This window comes from Falco cherrug, chromosome 7 (genome assembly GCF_023634085.1).
Source record: "Falco cherrug isolate bFalChe1 chromosome 7, bFalChe1.pri, whole genome shotgun sequence".
Taxonomy (NCBI): Eukaryota; Metazoa; Chordata; class Aves; order Falconiformes; family Falconidae; genus Falco; species Falco cherrug.
This window is the reverse complement of record NC_073703.1, coordinates 22,442,091-22,458,778: the sequence shown is the minus strand read 5'-3', so window position 1 is coordinate 22,458,778 and position 16,688 is coordinate 22,442,091. Positions and strand designations below refer to the sequence as shown.

Below are 16,688 nucleotides of genomic sequence, written 5' to 3'. Positions count from 1 at the left end.
TCTGGGGTCAGCCCAACAGCCCCTTCCCCTCCTCCTGAGAAAGGCCATTGGAACGGGGCGATGAACTGCACCCAGTTCAGAGAGGCCAGCAACGAGGCACAGGGACTCGAGTGCATTGTCACCAGAGAGCGGGGAAGGCCATTGCCAAAGCACAAACTTTTTTCCTGACTCCTACTTAAAGAAGATGATTTCTCACTGCTTTGGTTTAATAACCACGCTCTTGTGCGAGGGTTGTAAAAAACAGTAATAATAGGGGAAATTATCAAAATGTTTCTAGAGGGCAGAATTCTCTCTTGTCTATAGAGACAATATTGCTCATTCATCCCTGCCAGTTCCCAAAAACTACTGCTTAGATCCATCAAAAAACAAACAGCACCGCACTGTCATGAAACGTTTAAGAACACCAGGCAACAGAGTGTTGAAAAAATCCGCAGATTTAGTCCAGCTGACTCCAAAGTGTAGCTTTTTTTCTTTCCGCTTATCTTGCTTTTACAATATAGCCAGTTAGAACAGATTAGGGCTTTTCTGGGGTAAGTATAGTGAATATTTAAAAGACATCTAGTTATATATTGTTCAACAACCTGACTGCATTATGAAATATATCAGTATGTTTTGTTCCTACTTTAGGAGAACTTACTCTGCCACAAAAAAATCCCTTAAAAAGTGTAAAGTATCATGGCTTGGAACTCACTCTTCTGGGTCTGGGGAAAGCAAATGTCCTGCGAAATTAAACAAACAGTATCCTGTCTGGCTAATTTGGGAGTGGTGCTGATAGGCTCTTAAAGAATTTCTGTGCAGCTCCATTTTTCTAGAAGAATGTTAGCCATGACATGGGAGCGTCTGGGATACGTGAGAAAGTATGAAATATGGAGACAAGGAAAGGAGCTGAAAGTTTTTTAAGAAAATACCTGAAGGATGCTATCACCTCCACAGAAAAACAAAATTTTGAGGTTCCACTTATGTGAAAATGTCCAGTTAATAAGCTTTTTTTGTATCAAGATGACCCTGTATCCTTGGGGGCTGAATTGGCTGGTGGCGATTTAAATTTTTTTTTTCTCCTCGTAAGAGAGAATGTGGAAAGTACAGACACGTGCAAACATGCTTGCTGTACCTTTCATTAACAATTTCAATTGCTTTGAAATTTCTGTTCCAACTGGCTAAGAAAGAAATCAAAGTAGGTTGTATACTCTCTCCCTCTAATTGATATGTGAAGAAAGACTATATACAAATTATTTATGCATACTCATAAAAGAAGGCAGCACAAACTCTGCTTTTCTGACATAATACTAATTCTGTCATGTTACTTACTCCCTTTTTTGGTTTTCACCACAGCAGCTGTCTCATCCCCCTCATTGACAAATGGTGCGGGAACTCCCCAGCAGCAGTTTTACTTGCTCCTGGGGAGTACCTACCTTTCCGGATTCTGTTGATTTAATCAGGCTCTTCAGAAAATCTGGACAGCCAACACAAAGAGAAGGATATACTGTTTTTGACGTTCACTACTCCTCCTGTGAGGAGGTGATGTTGCACTTCAGGCTTACTGACAATATGGTATAATTTCCTAGAGCAAGGCTGGAACCTGTGTTTCTGTCATATTGTATATCCTTTGACACGGGCAGAAATTTGCCTTGAGAAGGATCTACTTTTTTGTGCATGGATTGGGCTGGTCAAAGGCAGTTCACCCTGTTGATTCCAGTAACAAACAAAAGGGTCGGTGGATATATTCATTTGGAAAAATTTCAAACAAGGCCTTGGAGTTGCTTTTCCTTTTCTTTATCTTTTTCTCTTTTTTTTTTTTTTTCCCTCCTTTTTTCCCCCCTCCCCCCCTAAGGAATACACAGGAAATGACACCTAACTTTACACTACAACTGGTTCTGCCAGTTCTATGAAAACATGCCTCTTAAAAGATGATTAAGGATTCAAATTAGGTCAGTTGGAGTGAACTCATGCATGTTTCATTTGAAAAGAGAGTGTTCCTTCATAGGGAGGCAAATATAAATAAAATACAAATTAATTTCTCAAAGGTTTCTTGAGACATCTGCAAGCCCTTGTAAAACTGGAAGGTTCATTCTGGACAAAGGGAGCAGCAACATGAGTGTGGTATATGGTGAGAAAATAGGAAACTGAAAACATCTGTATTCACCTGGAAAACAAATAAAACAATAGATACTGATGAAATTAGGCAGCTTTTACCATTATAGTTAGTGCGCTTTATCCTGTCAGGATCTCTGAGTGTTTCGTACTAGGGGAGCTGAGGGACAATATTTCTAAGAGACGTGTATAAATGGCAAAACTTGCCCTGACGGAATTGGTCATATATGCTCCAGCCATAGGGCAAGAGAAGGCCCTAAAATAGAAGGCCGGAATTGTGATGGTCAGGTCTCTGCACAGCTCAGTAGGGAGCAAACGAGTACAGAAATACCCCGAACATGCCAGTCATGCTTAATAAATACATGCTGTAACTCCGTAAAAGGTTTTCTGTAGCATTTCTAAGGTAACAGTGAAGAGCAGTTTGGCTTTTATAATCAAGAATGATGGGATGACTTGTTGGAAAATAAACTTTAAATACTTCTAAACTTACTTTAATAATTTGCTTCTTCAGAACTGATTCGTTTCTGTCTGGTTTGTCATTCAAGACATTTGTGAACTCCTTAAGGGTAAAAGTATTTATAGTACAGTCTTCTGCACCTGCCCTGATCTATAATCCAAGGGTCTACTCAGATACCACACCAAATGCTAAGAAGCTCATGACCTAACTCATGACCTAAGATCTTAAAATAGCTCTGAGAAGGTCTTTTTCTTCTTTTTGCAAGACTCCTTTCACCCTCATTACGCTACTGTTACTCACTACTTTTCAGCTGACCAAACATGTCTCCCAGGGTTTTGTATTGTGTTTCCTTTTAAAATCAGATTTGCTTTAGCTGGTAGTTATGAATTACTAATGTAATTCTCTGAAAAAATAAACAAAAAACAAGTAATGGAAAGACCAAAAATAAAGATCACGCTCTGTTAGATGCTTTCCCACATCCTTCTTTTTATAGCTGCAGAGAGATTTAGGCCAAAAAAGATAAAGAGATCATTTAAAACTGTGTTTGCTTGTATTTATACATTGTTGGATTTATGTTCCTCTCAGTGAAGTCTCTGGTGAAGTCATTTATTTGAATTTGACTACAGTAATCTGGTGTTTAAAAAAACGGTCTTGCAAAAAAGCACCCAGTCCACTTTGACTTAAAGCATGTTATTGGGAAAGAGAAAACAAGAATGCTGAAGAGGAGAAGTAACAGGAAAGGGCAAGCAATGTGTATTGTGGGGAAAAGAAAAAAGAAAGACTAAAATCAACTGTACCCAAACACCAAACTGAAAGGAACTGTGAATCGACCGATCCAAAAGGAAGTGACTCTCTCCGCGAAAGAGCGCAGCCGTAACCTTACACTGCCGCAGAAAATACATCGGATTTCGTGGAACTCCTCCGGTTTACACCATGCCAAATGACATCAGACCCAGTTCTACTGAATGCAAGGTGAGGAAAAAGTTGTAGTAAGACCCACTGTCCTGGAAGGCCTGTACCTTCAAAAGACATAGTTCCGTCCTTCTTAAGCGGTTTATTTGCAGATGCTTTGAGCTATATATAGATAAATACACTATCGTCATAACATCTACTGCCACATCTACATGACTACAAGCTGTACTGAAGTACAGCTCTGCAGTTTCATCAGGGATTCTTTTTTTTCCCTGACAGAACAAAGAACAGTTACCATTACATATCCTTAACAGATGTATGTTACTGATCTTACTGGTACAGCAGCCTACGCTGACCGTAAATAGTGGAACAGAGCAGCCATGGAAAAAAGGAGACAGGAAACCTAATGGTATTTCTGATGTCCACCCCTCTGCACAACAGTACAGAGGGAGATGCTGTAGAGACATATCAGGGCAGACAGCTATTTCCCTTCTCTTGGCTGCAACTGAGAAACCTGAAAGTGTTTTAGGAATGTCCTGAAATCATATAGCAGAGTTCCTGGAAGGGAACATATAGCAGTAGCAACTCCTGCAGCACAGAAGGCTAGAAAAGAAAAAGCTGCTCCAGTAAGTGAATCGACACAAGTTTCTGGGCTGTACATGTGAGCACTCCTGCCAGAAATTAGGTTTTGGTTTGTGGAGGTTCTCAGTGGTGACACAACAAGACATCAGTCTGAATTTGGACAGGATTTGGGAAAATACATTCACATTCATGCAGCCCAAATTCAACCTACCTGCTTGTGACTGATGGCCCAGGAAACTAGACAGAAGCCTTCAGAGATTCCTAGCCAAGAGGGAATACCGGCATGGGGAATTTCTGCCGTGTGGATCTGGCCCTGAGAAAAGCAAATTTTCTGATAGCAGACAGAGCTATCGTTACAGTTGATCTTCAGCAATTATTCCATTTCAATCAAACTGTGTGTATAGCTCAAAAAAATAAGCAGGTAATTAAACTGACAAAATGCATTATATAAGCCTACAAGGTAAAGAGATTACTTCTGGAAGTCTTTCTTATGTGAACTGAATATTCACCTTTCTGGTGGGAAGATCCTGAGAACCTAAATGACTGTATCTGTAAATAACATACATTTTTGTCAACAGCTAACCCTACCAGTTCTAGCCAAAGTTTTCTTATTGCCATCATAACTACACCCACCAGGGAACAAAAAAAAAAATTTATATTTTTTTAAAGAAAAGAAAAATTCTCTACTGAAAACTAGAGAAGTTTTTTTCTCTGATCTGTTCCGAGTCTTTCTTCTGGGAGGAGAGAAAGGGAAGAAAGATGCATTCAGCCTTATTTTATAAACAATCGTTCATCATGTAGCAGAACAATTAATACCTTATCCCCTTTGCTTCAGGCCTTGTATTTGTACAGCCGGGAACTTGCTGCTACAGCAGGAGAACTGTGAAAGTGTTTAGTCTCAGTTCAGGAAATCAGAGTGTAAGCCCAGGTGCTAACTCCATCCTTCTGACATCTATCTCCCCGTATCCCACAACTTCAGCTTGTTCTTTCCTATCCTCCCTGGGTGCAAACATGCATTTCATATCACTGAGGTCTTTGAGCTGACAACTTGACACATTATTAACATGACAGATGAGATTCAGCAATAGTAAACACTATAAATCAAATCCACTGGAATAACAAATATATATTAATCTGTCCTCTCATTAGTTTCTTATCATTTTTCTTTGTAACGCTGAAACCCTTCACTAATTACTTGGCAGTTAATGCTTTTCTAGTTAAAGAATTTACTTGACGTCCCCATTTGTCCTCATGCTATTTTGCTATGGAAAGCTGTTTGGACAGAATTCATGGGTCTGTATAATTTACAATTACACACTCCTCCCTGACCCAGTAAAACAGAAAAAATAAATTCCTAGATAATTTTCCTGGAATTAATCCTGATTTGAATGTACTTCCTCAAACTTCAGAAGACAAACTCTTACATCCCAGTGCAAGAACCAAATTACTAAAAGGGAATATCTGAAATAACAAATTGTCAAATTCCACAAAGAATACCATTTTTCTTCAGAGAAAATGATTTTTGAGTTCGTCAAAATTATCTCGCATATCACAACGCCAGAGTGAATGGCTTTGGATTTGCTTGGGAAAGCTACAAAAGAATGCTGAATGTAAGACTGCTATGGGATTGCCAGACAACAACCCTCGGTTAACAGCAGGAAGGACCACCTCTGCATGCCCATCACAAAGGTGCTGCAATAGTGAATGCGGTGTATCCACATGCATATTCCAGCATGCAGATGGCAGTTTCAAGCACTGATATGACGACGGCAGGTCATTATTGCTCACAGCTCGTTTTCATTTTGAAGGTAAAACGGCCTCTGGATTCCAAATTTCCAGATCAATTTTACTGAGCAACACAATTTTGAAGTCTGCCTAGAACTTGGTGTCACACCTCTCCCAGCTAATCACTGGCACTGTAACAACGGTTAGCAAAGCAGTGGCTTGCAGGTGTCAACAATAAAACTGTTTGAAGTGGTAATCCTCCGCATGTCAATCTGTTTAACATTCATCTCAACCATCCCATGGTCTGCACGAATTGCTAATCAAGTAGAATTGAAAACTGGCACTCAAATGGCATAGCTGCTACAGCTGGATAACAGGCTAGGAGCCAGCCAGAAGCTAAAGTTTCATTAGAAGCTATTTTAACATTCATTTGCCTACAGGGACAGCAAGCTTAGCAAACAATTGGACTTTTACTAGAGCCCCCTGTCAGAGTGACTCTTGAAAGTTCGTGGCTGAAGTTAACATTTTACGAAGAATCAACTGCACACTCTTCCAGAGCAGCCACCAGTGAGCTTAACCAGAGGCAGAATTCCCCAGTGGCCTTTTTGCAAGAGTTTTACTTTGTTGATTACAATTTTACTTCAGCTGTTTATGAGAAAGGATGAATTCTAACAGAGGCTGCATGACTTAACGTTTACTTCTGACACCAGTGTATCAAACACAAATCCTGATGAAGCTGAAAGCTGCTCACAGCTTTTCTTCTTTAACATGCAGCTCTAGAGCAAAGGCTTCAACAATACAGCTGCTGAGATTTAGTGAGATTTAGATCTTCTGGACCCGTTCATCTGGGCTGAGAAGGACTGTACATTCTGACTCATTTCATCACCAACAGGATGAGGTTCTGCATGCCAACAGCTATTCCTTCTGAAGACCTTGTTGAAAACTGACGACTGCTACAAGCCTAAGCTGCGTAAAGCAGAGGCAGTTTTTGGGTCCCTAACAAGTTGCCGGTTTGACTTCTGTATCGGCAGCTTTCAGTTTCTGCTGTGGCCCCTGATAGCCTGAATGGTTTTCAAGGCAAGATCTGGCCAGCACTCGCTCCTCTGCTCCCACTTTTATTAATAAAACTGGTTAACATTCAGCTGATATGTAACATGTGCACGCTGATACCAAGTACACACTAAGGAAAACAGGGTTATTTAAAAAAATATTTTACTAATTCATTTGAATTTGAGTGTGTAACAGGTAAGCAGTATTTTAAGATCTGTTGGTTTGCTGAAATAAATCCTGTGACAGAAGCCGAGGTTCACGCTGAGCAGCTAAACCTTAACTTGCATTAGAAAAGCCATCTGCTGTGCTTTTGTCAGGGCTGTTGCACAAAACAGAATTGTTTCATGTTATTTTCACTGCAAAGGCAGAGCATTAATTTCATTCTGTTGCTCTCCACAACCGCTCAAATGAGAAAAGTACATCATACACATCACACATGAGCTCTTCTTGTTCGCACTAAGCACTTTCCAAATTACTTTGATGTAAAGCAAAATATAGGTGCCTGTTTCTATAATACTCCAGGGTGTAAATGCATTTCCTGTACTCAAGGCAAAGATATATTTTAAACTTACTGGTATTGTTATTATTTATTTTTTCCCTTCCCACAGCATCATTTACTTATTACCAGGTTCACTTTGCAGATCCTTTAGGCATGTATGTATCATATAATGAGCACCTAGTAAAAATCCCCAAGCAAGTGTTAAACAAGTTAGTGTCAGAACTGAAAGAAATTTAGCTGCATTAGTACACAAAGGTATATAGGCTAATGAGCACATACAGCACTGCCAGGACCAAACTCGGCTTATTATCTCTGCATGATTATTGTGCTGCCCAATGTAGAATCAGCAGCTTGCTTGGCACTAGAGCCAGGATTGCTAAAATGGGGCTCTTCTCTGCAGAGTAGACCTGACCATTGTTTTCTCTAATTAAATGGGGTATCTGCAAGTCCTCCTCCATTCTGCAAAATACCACCTCAGGAGGATGGATGCATAGGAAAAATACCTAGTTCTGGCTGTTGAGTGCTCTATAGACAGGGAAAATAATATGCTCCCGCAGCATACATTAAAAATAGAAATAATAAATAACTTGGTCTGAAATGTTATGTATGGGGTATTTCAATGTAGTGAAAAATAAGTAACAAAATAAATAACAAATAATAAAAATAAATAATAAAACAAAAACAATGGGATCCTTCTGCCTCTAATCTGAGGTGAATTAATTCTCAGTATTGGTGTAGGAGCTTGGTGCTGAGAATAAGCTCTCTGTATTTCTTTTTACCCTTTTTGAACTTTGTATGACTTTGAATTTCACTCCTTCCTGCACGCAGTTTATTTTGTTTAACAACTGGTTTTCAAAGCATGAAGACCCTAAGCTTTCAAGCATTCTGACAAAATGGTTGGGGGAGAGTGGTTTTGGCTTTTTTCCCTCTAAATAAATAATTTATTCAATAAGTGACAATGCCAAGCTTCATAAGAGCTGTGAATCTTGTTCTTTAAATTTAAATACAGTAAACTAAGGACAAATGTAACTGTTTTGATGGTGTGGATTCTGAAAATATTACCTGCTTTTCTTAATTGAAAGAGAAGTTTTATACAAGCTCATGTAACATTGCAGGGATCAGAAGGAAGGAAGGAACCCTATTCTAAATCAGAGCTTGTCACTGATTGCCAGTTGGTGCCTTTGCCATGTCACTTACCTGCTCTGTGCCTGTGGTTTTGAGTCAGTATACTGTGAAAAAATTCAAAACTGGTTTAAGAACTGCTATTTGTGAAGCACTGTGAGAACTGTACATAAACTAAGCATATTGACATCTTCCACTACACTGCTTGTTATCAACGATCACAATTATTTCTAGTAATCTATACAACACATTTTAGCATCAGTATAAAGGGAAGAGGGAGAAAATTTTACCAAAAAAAATAATAAAACCATCAACATGAAGTGCCATTAAAATCACTGGAGCTAGAAGCCATATGGAATCGCACCAGTTCCTTTAACAGACTGTTGCCTTCAAGATAACACGGCTGGTGACAAGAGGCGCAGATTAACAAGGCATTAGACTACCAGGCCAGACTCTGGTCAGCCTTGCCCCAGACTATCTGAGCGATCTCTGACAAAGCCAACATACTCACTCTGGGTCTCAGTAAAACGGGGAATACAGTACTGCTCTTCCTCTTCTATGATTCAAATATAAGCACTCAGTGCTTTTGTTTTCTCAGATATTAGGGCAACAGAACTCCATTTTGCACCACAGACAGCACAACAGTAATAAGTAATACTGTAAGTTCACAGGCAATGTACAAAGTAAAACCCAGACCAAGAATAGCGGATTCTTTGTTACCTCATGGCATAGTTTTTGTTTGAACTTACAAAAAAATTTCAGGGTTTATGTTACTCAGTACTGGAATTCAGCATAGAACCTACACTGCTTATTTTTAAAGAAAAACTAGACACTCAATGTAAAAAGAAAAATGAACAAGTCACTGAGTGATTTTCCCTGCCAGCTGAGCATTTTGCAGCTCACAAAATCCTGAGTGAACCCTCCATTCAGGGGTTCTTCATTTCTAAGTAAGAAAATTTCTGGATTTTCTTAATCTCTCTCAATTAAGAAGATCTTTTCTTAACATTTTAAACATTCTTTCTCTTCCTTTTCTGAGTTCCCTTATTATTTTAAGTCATGAGGTATTTGCTATGTAAAAGCTAGATTTTTCTTCCCCAGAGTAGAGGAAATTTGGCAGTAGAAACACAGCTGCAAGACACTGGGACTAGTTCAATTTCTGCTGCTACTGTCTTCACAATAGACACTCACACAGAAATAGCTGAAAACCTACCTGTTGGAAGAGAGTTACGATGACTGGGGAAAGGCGACGACTTTCAGGACATCTTGGGGTGCTTAATTTGTATTACACGTGGACATGGAAAGTGCCCGCTGAGGACAGAATACATAACAAAGATGTAGTTTTCCAGAACTTCCCAAAGAAACTCTCAACTGCTACTAAAAGTCAAATACCTAATTGAATGAAAAAGAAAACTGAGGAAGAATAAACCTACAGCCACACTTCTATCTGTCCCTATCATAGGCTGTGATAAAGTGTAAACCCATAACAAAGCAGAATACGTTTGCTGAAGAGAGGCAGAATGGGGGCAAGGTATGAGGCAGAGTCCTGCGGCCCCTGTTATTTCCCTAAATATTCCTCCTGAAACCAGAACTATGTTAGGAATCTCTACCTTCAAAAACACAAAGTCTTTTTCCTACTTAAAAATGGCCAACTGGATTAAATTCAAATTTAAGGGAAAAAAAAATAATCCTGGACTGCATCTTTTAATGCCAATTTTCTGCCTGGAACGAATTTTTGTGGTTGCATATTAATCCCCTAAAAACAGCATAGAAATGTTGACAGCTGTAATAGTTATTCATACTAGTCCTTTACTTTCACAAAGTTGCTATAATCTTGTATTGAATTATCCGTGCCTAATTATCATGCCAAAATGAAGACAAAAGCATGATAATCCCCCCTTTATTAATTTTCAAGAAAAAGGTCTGGTATCTGTCTGTCACGCTAACGTGAGTGATGCCCGGCCACAGATCCCAAGCTCTTCATCAGTACAATGCAAAAACGCAGGTTTGGGTGAAAACTTTTTGGGTTGAAGGACACTGGTGGCACAGAGACATCTTGTTCCACTGGGAGCCAGCTGCTCCCAGTGGAAAAGGGGCCTCACCTCTCTATTTCTGCTTTTGAAAGCCTGCACGTGACTTAATTCAGCATCCTGCACTTACAGGTGTTCACTACATTTCCCAGAGAAGCTTGTGGTGTATGAATTAGCCAAAAATACTGCTGAAAACAACAGTTCCGCAGAATAAAGGACTCAAAGACACTGCAAGTTTTCAATTTGAAAAACCCAGCGTAAGTCAATTTTAGCCTGTAGCTGGTGGGGCCACATGACATTTGATTATTAGCAGGGAGTTCTCCAAGGCTGATGACAGCTCCCTTGAGAAAGCTGATTCAGAGTTCTTTTTGGATGAGGCCTTGGTGCACACCACCAGAACTGCTTTAACGTGTGCAATTTATCTACCATGTTGCCATTTAACTACACTGACTTGTAAAACAAAGTTTGCTTATCATGTGTGGTTTAACGTTGGAAACAGGATGGAAAATGAGTGTATGGTGTTAAAGCTATAATGCAGGAAAGCTTAATAAAACAATGTGGAGGGCCAGGAGCCTTTCTTTCCTTATTATTAACTAGTTTCGAAGCACGCCCAAAGGAGCAGGGGATGTGGAGCTTGCAGGGAAGAACTGCGTCAATGTCCATCAGTGATGGAGATAACAACTTCCAGATTTCAGGCTGATCTGATATAAGAGGAGCAGGACAGGGTAGGAATACACCAAAGGCAGATTTTAACTGGAAACTGGGGTGCTAATGGATAGTTTGATCAAACCAAATGAAACAGCTTCCAACAGAAAGTCAGTAACGATAAGTCAATCTTTTCCTGAACACAAGCTATAGATGATGCAGTGAGGGTTAAAGGCTCAATACCTCAGAAGTTATAATTCCTAATTTTAGAGTACAATAAAATATGCACTCTTTTAACTTGTTTTTGTTAACACAGAGCAGTTCAGGTAAACAAAATAAGCTTATTACAGAGGAGTTTACCACAGGATAGTGCACTTGAAATCTGAAAGATCTGCAGGAACATACACATTACTACGAAATAAAATTGTTTTCCATTGTTACTTTAATACCACCAGTATTTTACAATATCATGAAAGATCCTTACTATTTTTTTTCCCCCCACTGCTGGAAATGTCAAAATCTGTATTTTTTTGGTCCAATTTGATTAATTTTTTTACTTTGAAACTTTTCTACAGAACAAAAATTCTGGAATGGGGTTTCTGTTGACAAACAGGCTGTCATCATTGTGTTCCAGTTGTGAAGTGAGAAATCATATTAAAACAGAACTTTAGAAAACAGATTAAAAAATGAGGAAGCTCTTCATCAAAGACTGTTGATTCTAAAAAATATGAAATGACTCTGATTCATAATTCTAAATCTAGAATGATTAAATCCCTTAGATTCAGCTACTTCAACAATAACAACTTATTCGCAGAAATCATCAGGAATTGTTAAATATTTCCCAGTTAAAGGTTCTCTCCTGTAATTTTAACTGGGTAGAAATGGGAAAAGTCGACAGACTAGCATCAGGCAAATTCTTTATTTTTCAGAGAGAAATAATGCACTTTGGAAAAAGTGTTCTGATTTTCACCTATTAATAACTGACTATAACTGCTCATGGGGGCTAAATGTTGGCAGTTCTGTTAAAGTCTCCATTCATTGGGCTGTTGAGGTTAGAAAGGTTAACACTCAAGTGGAAAAGAAAATCATTACGATATTTAAAGGCTATGTGAAAGTGAGAGGGTACCTTCACCTGTATTAGTGGCTTCAGTTCTGGTGAGTAAGTGGCCAAAAGCAAAGCTGAGGAGAAAGACTGGTGAGGGAACTAGATCAAGGAAAGGAAAGACTTCTCTTTGAAAAAAAGCATGGATGAAAAGAACATAAATGTTTCTTTTAGAAAGAAGAGTAACAGCAGTCAGGCTATATAAAAATAATAAATGGTGCAGGAAAAAAAGATGGGAATTTCTTTTTGGCTACTCTCAAGTTAAAAAAAAAAAGAGACATTGAGTAAGGAGCTGGAAGACAGACATTTTAAAATGGATGAAAAGAAAACTTGGATAAAACGTAGTTAATCCATGAAACTTACTGCTGCTGATAAAATTGAGGCTAATACTTCAGCAGACAGAAATTAAGACCAGTTATGAGATCATCAGAAATCCAAACACCATGGGAATTCTCCACAGCACAGTTTTTTAGCCCTCCATGTTGCTCCTTTCCCCCGTCTAAGAAACAAAATCAAACTGAAGACTCAAACTGAATATAAAGTCCCATGCTTCACGGAGGAAAATCAATAATTAAAAAGAAATCTAAAACATAGGCAGGTGATGTCAGAATTGTACTTCAGAGATTTTGGATATTGTCTTTGAAACATCTGGCTCTGGCTATAGGGAAAAACTTCTGGACTACATTCCTGTGAGCTAGCATGGCAAGTTTAGATTTTGCCTTTATATTGTGTGTATTTTGCTTTTCTGTCTCCCTATCTGTTAGAGACACAGTCAAAGCTTCCTGTGTTTATGGAATGTCTGCAAAACCCACTAGTTTTTTGGGTGGGGAAAACTGACCACAAGTGCTGAATGTTCAGAGGTTGTCTCAAAATTCATCTGATGATTAAAACCAGGCTTCACGAACAGAAATCTCCCTCTCTTAAATCAGTGTGCTGATTTAAATGGGTGCATTTTTTAAAAGGAAGATGAGGGTCGTTTTTTGTTTTGTGTTTGTTTGTTTTGGTTTTTTTTTTTAATAAAGGAAAAATAGAGGAACTTCCCCCTGCCCCCCCAGTAGCAAGAACTTGGATTGTGTCAGCTTTGAACTTTGCAAGTTCTGTTTCATTTCTGTTTGGATCCCAGTCGGGCATCTTCTCCCACTGTGCACACATGCAAATGATCTTCAGCATTTTCTGTGGAGATGGAGAAATAGCAAGCAAAAACCCAAACACCCTCCCACTCTGCCCAAAATACTCACTCTTTCACCAGTCTTTTGGAAAAGAACCACCAAACTGGCTTGGGTCTTTTCCTTTCATATACTCTCTACCAGAGAAATGAGAATTGAGTGAAATCTGGAACAGCATTTGCTAGAACCACAATCCAACATCCTCAGGAAAAGCACAGGCATAGCAGTGCAGCAATGATTCCCACCCAGTGCGTATCTCCCTGAAACCAGAGTGAACTAGTATTCACCACAGCAAGCTCTAGCAAGGCAATGCTGTTAGCTCTACTGCAGAACAGAGGAGGCTGAGCCGCAGAAAGTCAAAATGACTTACCTACTGTAGTAGAAATTCTCCTGAGAGAAGGAACTTATACTCAAGTCTCCTAAATATGAAATTAGTGATCCAGTTGCTGGAACATCTCTTCCTGGAAGTTCCATTCACTCCCTACCTTGCTTTTGTGACTTCCTTATTTAGCTGGAAGACTCCAGCCAGATATGCAAAACAAACAGGCAATATTGAAAAAATAACCATTCCTCTTTCCATTGTACTTTTTTTTGATGTAGTGGGAAAAGGAAAAAAAAAAGAAAAAAGAAAAAAAGAGAAGCCATTTTTCTTTGTAAGGACTTGACAATACAAAGCTCAGCACAGAACTGCTGCAGGACAAATTCTGATGAGATCACAAGTTCAGTAGCTTGCTTTCCCCGTAACAGTTGATCACGTAACAACCAACGGTATTTCTTTCTTATTGCAATGAAGATGTGTACTGGACTCTATAAAGAGCTGTAGGGAACAGCACTACAAACTGAAATTATAGGGACAAACATTCTCTCTCTCCTCTTTCTCAGAGAGATTTGCTCATCCAAAACAGAGCTAAGAGTTGGCACTTGCCATTTGGCCATTCATGGGCTGCACAATCTAATTCAGGAAGTGAAGAACATGTTCAACTGAAACTGCAGAGGAATATTACGTAGAAAGTTATACAGTTACTCACACTGGACTTCTGCTAGAAGATGGGAGTTATCAGCACTTGCGAAAAGTAATAGGTAGTTTACACTACAGGAGACTGAACGTGATACTAAACAGAAGCCTCTCAGAACCTTCAGTAATGACATGCCAAGGAAGGAAGACATGGGAATATCAGCTTCACATTTGTTGTCGGCTCCATTTTCCAACCATTGCTATTACTGTCTTTGTTTCTATAAAACCAGAAAAAACATTCAAAGTGGTGGAGCATAATCAACAAAGCACACAAAATCAGCAGTGATAGAAAAAGCTCTGGAGCCAAACCAGTCTAGTTCAATTGCTCAAAACCAGAAGAGGGCTTTAGCACATTTATCTCACCCTGAGGGTAAAGCAATTCATGTAGGACCCTCCTGCTAGGATGGTCCCATATTCCCTTTAACATATTCCCTTTGAAAAAAAAAGCTGTAGAAGCCAAAAGTATCATTTGTTAGAAGCTAGGGTGAAAGCAACTTTGATTAGAAAGGGTAGAGATGGGGAGGAAAAAAATACAATCAATCCTTGTGTTTTTCAAGTACTGCTTTTTAAAAAGTCAGTTTTACTAAACTCCAGACATTGCTCCCTTAGCAGGCTGCTTGTGGAGCCAGTCACTAACCAAGGGTATTTTGGAGCAGCTGGTTTCCTTTAATACATGCATATACGAGAAATCAGTATTACTCTCTCTCTTTCCCACTGCGACTCATCTTTGAGCTATTCTCAAGTGCCTTGGCCAACTTAATTAGTGCAGTCAGACCAGACTCATTTCTCCGGCACCAGCATTTAACAGCTCTGGTCAGCAGACAGATATTTGGGGGTAGGTTTCATGTTGCTTCATTTTGAAATAATGAGAAAAAGGGAAAATAAAATGGGGGGGGGCAGGGGGTGCAGCGGCGGAGGGGGAGAAGAAAGCTAGCCTGTGGAGGTGGTGCCATCCATCCATTTGAGATTTAAGTAGAGTGCAGAGTGACTTGATCCCACACTTTACACTTTCACTCCTGCAATGCTAGAGCTAATGTGACAACTGACTGCGATAACAAACTGCAGAGTAGCAGTTTAGTTGGAGATGTGGAAAGAGGCAACTATTACAGAACAGTATTCTTGGACTATGACATACTGGTAGATGCAATGCTGGTTTTTTAAAAGGCATGAGCCCAATACAGTAATTCTTCAACTGCATAAGCTACCAATTTATTATGTGAATTTTATTTCCCATTTATAATTATGTGAAAGGATGAGACAGCACACACCCTGAAGATCAACAGATACTCTGCAACGGCCATGGTATTTTGCAGAATATGTTCACATTCTGCGGTGATGGGCAGCACCATAGGCCTCTCATAACTTAATCTTCTTCAACATCTTCCAGCCTTCATTCTTACAAACACACTTTTTAGAATACAGGTATTCTTTCAAATACTTGCACTTCTGGAAAGCTTAAAGAATAAATAACAGAACTATATCTTTAAACTGATAGGCCTTCACAATGGGAATACAGATTAAAATAATGAGAGATTATTCTTCTGGAACAATCATCAAGAGTAAGAGAGAGAAAGCCATGAAAGAAGCACTAATGAAGAAGGGCTAGGAAACCAACAATAGGAGGTGGTAAGTTTTTGAGAGACTTCATTAGACTATTCCCAAAGAAAAACTGTCTGGTAAACAAAATTATTCATAATTAGATTATCTCATGATAAGTTCCTGTTGAAAGAAACCAGTTCTGCAACACAATTAGCAGTGTAAAGACAAAAATGATCCTCCTACCTGTGAAGTAGACTGTTTCCACTGAATTTGTCTTCCAAACACAAAAGTGTTTCTTTTTGGCTGCTCTGAGGGAGATACTATGTTTTTAAACAATACAATTAATTTATTGAAATATCAATGGGGTTTTGTGCTGAACGGCTTTTAGTAACTGATGGCTTGAGCAATGCAAGTTGCAAAATTATGAAGCCACAATATACTAAAGACCTAATAAAGACATTTCTCTTCATCAAATACTCAAGTGCAAAATTCTCTTTTGGGATTCAGAGATTTTTATGCCATACTGTTGTTGTCCTTAATCACAGAATTTAGTAGTCTGAATAAATTCCAAAGATTCCTCATTATTCACAGGGTGTGCAAGTATAGTGCAGAGCAAATACAATCAAAGGTTCTTTGCTTTGTTGCTGATGGCACTACTATCAGCCACTGGGATACACAATAGGTAAGTCAAGCAGAAAGACAACAAAGGAGACAACAGTGGAGAAATTGCTAGCAAACTGAAAGCACTTGGAGACC

At 39.1% G+C, this 16,688-nt stretch overlaps 1 long non-coding RNA gene across 1 annotated transcript; it reads right to left on the bottom strand.

Moving 5' to 3' along the window:
* Positions 1 to 8,493: 8,493 nt before the first annotated feature.
* Positions 8,494 to 16,248, bottom strand: LOC114014437 (uncharacterized). The gene is made up of 3 exons (XR_003557910.2): positions 16,176 to 16,248; positions 9,649 to 9,746; positions 8,494 to 8,545 (listed from the first exon to the last, which is right to left on the bottom strand). It is a non-coding gene; the product is annotated as an uncharacterized LOC114014437 (long non-coding RNA).
* Positions 16,249 to 16,688: the final 440 nt, after the last annotated feature.